This window comes from Neoarius graeffei, chromosome 9 (genome assembly GCF_027579695.1).
Source record: "Neoarius graeffei isolate fNeoGra1 chromosome 9, fNeoGra1.pri, whole genome shotgun sequence".
In the NCBI taxonomy this organism is placed as follows: Eukaryota; Metazoa; Chordata; class Actinopteri; order Siluriformes; family Ariidae; genus Neoarius; species Neoarius graeffei.
In genome coordinates, this window is record NC_083577.1 from 27,511,432 (window position 1) to 27,518,613 (window position 7,182).

Here is a 7,182-nt window from a genome sequence, read left to right on the forward strand (position 1 = left end):
CATTATGGGCGGCACGGTGGTGTAGTGGTTAGCGCTGTCGCCTCACAGCAAGAAGGTCTGGGTTCGAGCCCCGTGGCCGGCGAGGGCCTTTCTGTGCGGAGTTTGCATGTTCTCCCCGTGTCCGCGTGGGTTTCCTCCGGGTGCTCCGGTTTCCCCCACAGTCCAAAGACATGCAGGTTAGGTTAACTGGTGACTCTAAATTGACCGTAGGTGTGAATGTGAGTGTGAGTGGTTGTCTGTGTCTATGTGTCAGCCCTGTGATGACCTGGCGACTTGTCCAGGGTGTACCCCGCCTCTCGCCCGTAGTCAGCTGGGATAGGCTCCAGCTTGCCTGCGACCCTGTAGAAGGATAAAGCGGCTAGAGATAATGAGATGAGATGAGATGTCCCTTATATTCTGATTTAAGGTATCTTTACCTTAAAATGTGTAACTGGCTGGTCGAACATTTGCTTATCCATGGAAGTTCATTCTCCCATGCAACCTGGTATTTGCATTTATATTTTTGCCGTTTGGTATTGGGTTTAGTGGCCATGATGAATAACTGCTTGTAAAAAATATCGGACAGCCTGGGTGAATCCTACATTACGGAAGTGACTGTCGTTCTGTTCATTGACTGGTTAAAAATCAGTTGACATCAGCAGTGTTTCTCATACGATTCTGATTGGACACAATCGGGAGTATTTTTAACTTGGCGGTAGGGATTTCCGAAAACCGAGCGACAAATATGATCGGGAGGCGGGAGACGGAGGCTAAAATCGGGAGCCTCCCACCGAAATCGGGAGGGTTGGAAAGTATGGTCTTGAACTCGAACAAAGAATATACACTGATACAGAACCGCTGATTTAAAAACACCCCGTGTATAATATAAATTAATGAATAATTATATAACTGAAAAAAATTAGCCTGATATTGTAGGCCTACAACATACAGTACCAGTTAAAAGTTTGCTCATTCTTAGGTTTTTCTATATTTTGACTATTTTCTCCATTGTAGAACAACACTGAAGACATTCAGAACTATCCTTCCATCCATCCATCCATCCATCCATCCATCCATCCATCCATCCATCCATTATCTGTAGCCACTTTATCCTGTTCTGCAGGGTCGCAGGCAAGCTGGAGCCTATCCCAGGTGACTATGGGCGAGAAGCGGGGTACACCCTGGACAAGTCACCAGGTCATCGCAGGGCTGACACATAGAGACACACAACCATTCACACTCACACCTACGGTCAATTTAGAGTCACCAATTAGCCCAACCTGCATGCCTTTGGACTGTCAGGGAAACCAGAGGAAACCCATGCAGACAGCGTGCAAACTCCACACAGAAAGGCCCTCGTCAGCCATTGGGCTCGAACCCAGAACCTTCTTGCTGTGAGGCGACAGTGCTAACCACGATACCACCGTGCCACCCATTCAAAACTAGAAAAGAACAAATATGGAATTATGTGGTAAACAAAAAAGTGTTAAACAAAATACACTACCGTTCAAAAGTTTGGGGTCACCCAGACAATTTTGTGTTTTCCATGAAAAGTCACACTTTTATTTACCACCATAAGTTGTAAAATGAATAGAAAATATAGTCAAGACATTTTTCTGGCCATTTTGAGCATTTAATCGACCCCACAAATGTGATGCTCCAGAAACTCAATCTGGTCAAAGGAAGGTCGGTTTTATAGCTTCTCTAAAGAGCTAAACTGTTTTCAGCTGTGCTAACATGATTGTACAAGGGTTTTCTAATCATCCATTAGCCTTCTGAGGCAATGAGCAAACACATTGTACCATTAGAACACTGGAGTGAGAGTTGCTGGAAATGGGCCTCTATACACCTATGGAGATATTGCACCAAAAACCAGACATTTGCAGCTAGAATAGTCATTTACCACATTAGCAATGTATAGAGTGGATTTCTGATTAGTTTAAAGTGATCTTCATTGAAAAGAACAGTGCTTTTCTTTCAAAAATAAGGACATTTCAAAGTGACCCCAAACTTTTGAATGGTAGTGTATGTTTCATATTTTAGATTCTTCAAAGTATCCAGTGTTTACCTTGATGACGCTTTGCACACTGTTAGCATTGTCTTAAAGCATATACGCAGAACCATGGCCAAACACTTTTTCTTTATAAATGCCTTGAGACCTCAAGAATGGCACAGGAATAGTTTTAAGCGTTAATAAATCTAATATAGTAATTTTTATCATTAAAATGATTCATATAGGTAGCGGTCTGAGTGAATGACCTTGACATCTGTGATGTCAGAGCAAGAAGTCTATCGGTCTCATCGCCATTTCCGCTATACTAAAACACAGCTGACTGCAACTCCGATCCTCCATTTGGAGCTAATTTATCGCCATGCCACGTAGATGTGTCGCTGGCGGGTGCAGCAACATGACAGAAGGTGACTTTACGTTGCATTCATGGCCCAAGAATGTTCAAACTGCAAAGATTTGGACGCGTTTTGCGAGAAGTTCACGGGCACATTGGGCACCTAAGAAGTGGTCTCTCCTCTGCTCTCCACATTTTACTGAAGACTCATACGAGACCTCTGATCTGTTGAGAAGCGTTGGCTATAAGCCCATATTGAAAGAAGGTGCAGTACCAACAATTAAAGGAAACTACAAGAAAAGGAAAGTAAGTTCAGTTGCACCAGTCCTCCCGGAGCGTGAGCCAAGGGCTGTTGCTAAAACCCGGGATGGGATGGAACGGGACATGACATATTATTGCTCGGGCAATAATATGACCTCCCCGCAGTTGTTGCTAAAACCGGTGACGTCCCGTTCCGTCGCGGGTTTTAGTAATTGCCTGAGCCGAGCAGTAATGGCGGAGTACTCAGTATGGAGAAAATGGAGAATGAGTGGACCAGCCGTCTGATTTCTCCGCTGGATATGGTCGCCTCAGCAGCAATATCTCGCCCTTATGTGGAAGAATCGAATGAACGAACAACTGAAAGTCAGATTGTTTCAAAACAATCGGCCACAAGGTCGGCCTTCAAGAAGTGAGAACACAGACGGGTAAGATGCGACTCTTATTTGGATACAAAACAAAAACACTCATTGTTCACCTGCATTTAGATTCATACGTGTAACTTGTATTGTGTGTTTAAGTTACCGGTATGAGATTATTTAATTTGTTTCAGAATGTGATTGTCTCAGTTCATCTGATTATTTAATTCGCCTTTTACATTTTATCAGTGAAAACGCATGCATGTACATGTGTGTTGCATAAGTTATAACACCCATCTTGTTTTAATGAGAGTCAACCCACAATCAATGAAGTCAAATCAGTCTTAGTTGAGCAAGTTGGTAACGGTATTTCTGACTTTCACCGTAAATGTTTATTTATATGACTTTGGTCTATAGCTGTCAAAGGCGTCGGCCTTAAAACCGGTTCCCGCTGTGACATCACGCACTCAGGGCTGGCTGGCTCAGCGGGGCAGTTCGAATGCCAACTTTGTGATCGATTTTAACTCTAAATTTTTTTTATTCCCATTTATGCAGCATACAAGAGTCAAGGATGGAGATACTATCCACTCAGAAATGTATTTAAAAATAAAGGTTCTGCATATCTCCTTTAACTGGCTTCATGTGGTAGTCACCAGGAATCAGGCTTGTAGTACTCGAGTCCAACTCCTGCCCTAATTTTAAGGACTCCAGACTTGAATTGGACTTGAGCACTGATGACACAGACTTGTGCATTAACTGCATTCGGACTCGTAAATTCGAAATGAGAACTTGGATTTTTTTGGAACATGCCATAATAATTTGGCTTAACCCCTTCAGTCGCGATATTACATTATATTACTGTAGAAAGTGATGTACACAGTTGTGTACACGGTGACAGAAGGGGATAAGATATTTATATCTAGATTAATTTTTATACTAATTTTGTGCAAGAGAATATACATTCATCTGTTCATACATCATGTTCAGGAATAAACTAGCATTAATGGGGCGAAAATGCCTGGAGAGAAGCCCCTAGGATTGTCCACTTTGCTGATACAGACTTCTTGTGCAGTGGGAAAAAATGCACTGCTATGTGTTCCATATATAGAAGAACTATCAAGGAGACGATTTGGAAAGACTACACCCAGAGAAGTAAGTGACACGCTATGTTCATTGCCCTGTTGATAGTGGGTGGGGCTTGCTGAGCGATGAACTAGCTAGTGTTAACCCTCTCGCATGTTCATTGCCCTGTTGATAGTGGGCGGGGCTTGCTTGTGGAGCTTTTTATCTGTAGCCTGTTGACTAAAATGGTGCAGTCGAGCAGGAACGTTTGTCCAACACAGTAGCAGAGATGCTTTCACATAAAGGCAGCAACAGCCACCGTTACATGGTGCGGTTGGAGTCTTGTTCTCAGACTCGACTCGGATCAACAGTGGACTCGACTTGAAATTTTCTTTAATGACTTGGACTTGAACACTGGGGACTCGAGACTGGACTCAGACTCGAGGTTTAGTGACTCGACTACAACACTGCCTGGAATGCTTTTCAATTAACAGGCGTGTCTCGTTAAAAGTTAATTAGTGGACTGGTTTCTTGCCTTCATAATGTATTTGAGATCAAACAGTAAATAGTAAATTAAAGCCGCTAGAGGCCTTGACGGACCCTCGCACGGGTGGTTCCGCAACCCAGGACATTCTGCCACCCAACAAAACAGTCACGTCATATATTTATCAAATGTTCAAAGGTGATGTGCATGTTGCAAATGCCATGACTGCTTGATGGATGAGAGATAGACAGACAAAGACTGTAAGTGTGTGTGTGTGTGTGTTTCTGTGGTGTGAAAATGTACATTTATATATGTACAAAACTATACATGTGTCTCCTTATCTCTATCTCACGCTGTAATCTTAAGTCATCTTAGCTTTCCTGTGTCTGCAGTGTGTGTGGGTGTGTATGTGTGTGTACATGCAGAGTTTTCATATGTCTGCAACAAAATGCACAATGATGGCAGGTCACTATTATTGTGTGTGTGTGTGTGTGTGTCTGTTTGTCAGAGGGAGAGAGAGAGAGAGAGAGAGAGAGAAGGTGTGTGTGTGAAAGAGAGTGTGCTCATAGATGTTGCATGTGCATGTGAGTGCATACTTGTGAGAGAGTGTATGCATAAATATGCGTATGACTGTGTGTGTGTGTGTGTGTGTGTATGAGCGTGCACAGAATTGTATATATCATCAGACTCACGATATCCAATATTTTGTAAAGTTACAATATGTGATATGTGATTGTAGTGCAGTTTAATGAGGTGTAGTGTTTTGTTTTCACCACAGTGGGTTACAAGTCACAAGCCTGAAACTCAAGTTGTGACACCACATTTTGTTTAGGACATGCCCAGGCGTGTTATGTTTGTAAAGAGATGAAAAGAGTTCGGAGTTCTCCCCACCGCGACTAGAGAAAGTGTAAGATCGTGATTGTTAATAAAGATGCCATAACGGCTAAAGAGTATCAGAATCAGAATCAGAATCATATTACAAGATATCAAAAATCCCTTCGCAATTTAATATCAGCGACATCTTGGCATCACGTATAGCGAATTTCACATGAATCTCATGAACCGTCTATGAGGAGTATGTTAAAATTCATCATGTGTCAAAACACACATATTCAAAACCCTATTCTTTCCTTGGCCAGCTTGTGGTGCTATACCAGACAGGCATATTGGGCGCCTAGATTAGATTAGATTAGATTAGATTAGATTAGATTAGATTAGATTAGATAAAACTTTATTGATCCCTTTGGGAGGGTTCCATCAGGGAAATTAAGATTCCAGCAGCATCATTACAGATAAACAGAGAAAAGAAATAGAGAAAAACTTCTAGGTAAATTAAAATAAATAAATGATTTACATATACAAATATAAAAGAATAAGATATGGAGAAGAGAGGAAGGGCAGGAGAAGTGGGGTTAGGGTAAGTGTGTGTGTGTGGGGGGGGAGCAGGAAATATATTGCACATTATATTGCACATTGTCCGGTATTGCTTATTGTGAGGCTAGGCTACTGCTCCTTCCCATCCTCTGTCCTCCTGTTACCCCTCCTCCCCCCCAGAGAGGAGTTGTACAGTCTGATGGCGTGAGGGACAAAGGAGTTTTTGAGTCTGTTCGTCCTACACTTGGGAAGGAGCATTCTGTCACTGAACAGATGTCATAATAATCACATTCTCTAATAACCTGAAAGATTTCAGCCAAATCATTAAATGTATTATGACTTCATGACACATTTCCTGTTTATGTGGCGAGTATTAAAATTCATAATTTGCCATTTCGAGCGGCATGGTGGTGTAGTGGTTAGCGCTGTCGCCTCACAGCAAGAAGGTCCGGGTTCGAGCCCCGTGGCTGGCGAGGGCCTTTCTGTGTGGAGTTTGCATGTTCTCCCCGTGTCCACGTGGGTTTCCTCCGGGTGCTCCGGTTTCCCCCACAGTCCAAAGAAATGCAGGTTAGGTTAACTGGTGACTCTAAATTGACCGTAGGTGTGAATGTGAGTGTGAATGGTTGTCTGTGTCTATGTGTCAGCCCTGTGATGACCTGGCGACTTTTCCAGGGTGTACCCCGCCTTTCGCCCGTAGTCAGCTGGGATAGGCTCCAGCTTGCCTGCAACCCTGTAGAACAGGATGAAGCGGCTAGAGATAATGAGATGAGATGAGATTTGCCAGTTCAACATATTACAACATATCAAAAATCTCTTCGCAATTCAACATCAGCAATATCTTGGCATCATGTTTGCCAAGTTTGACATGAATCTGATGAACCATCTAGGAGGAGTACATTAAAAATGACCATGTGTCCAAACGCATATAAGCCCAATTACCTCACGCCCTGTTGGGCGTGGCTAATGCAATGTATATACGAAAGTTGTTCGTCTTGGGACGAACTACATACGTACTGAATTTGGTATGCGTAGCTGAAACTATATGCCAGTCCAAGGACTCCATGACATTAGGGGGCGCTATGAAGTCCCTGGGCCATGCCCGGGGCCAAACGTCTGTGGGGCATATGGTTAACATAATAATCATAATATCTATTGAAGTTAGAAGTGTCCGACCATACAGTCAATGCACTGTGGCTTTCTGACACGTTTCCTGTTTATGTGGCAAGATATTAAAATCATAAGGCCATTTCAACATATTACAAGATATCAAAGATCCCTTCGCAATTTAATATCAGCGACATCTTGGCATCACGTATAACAA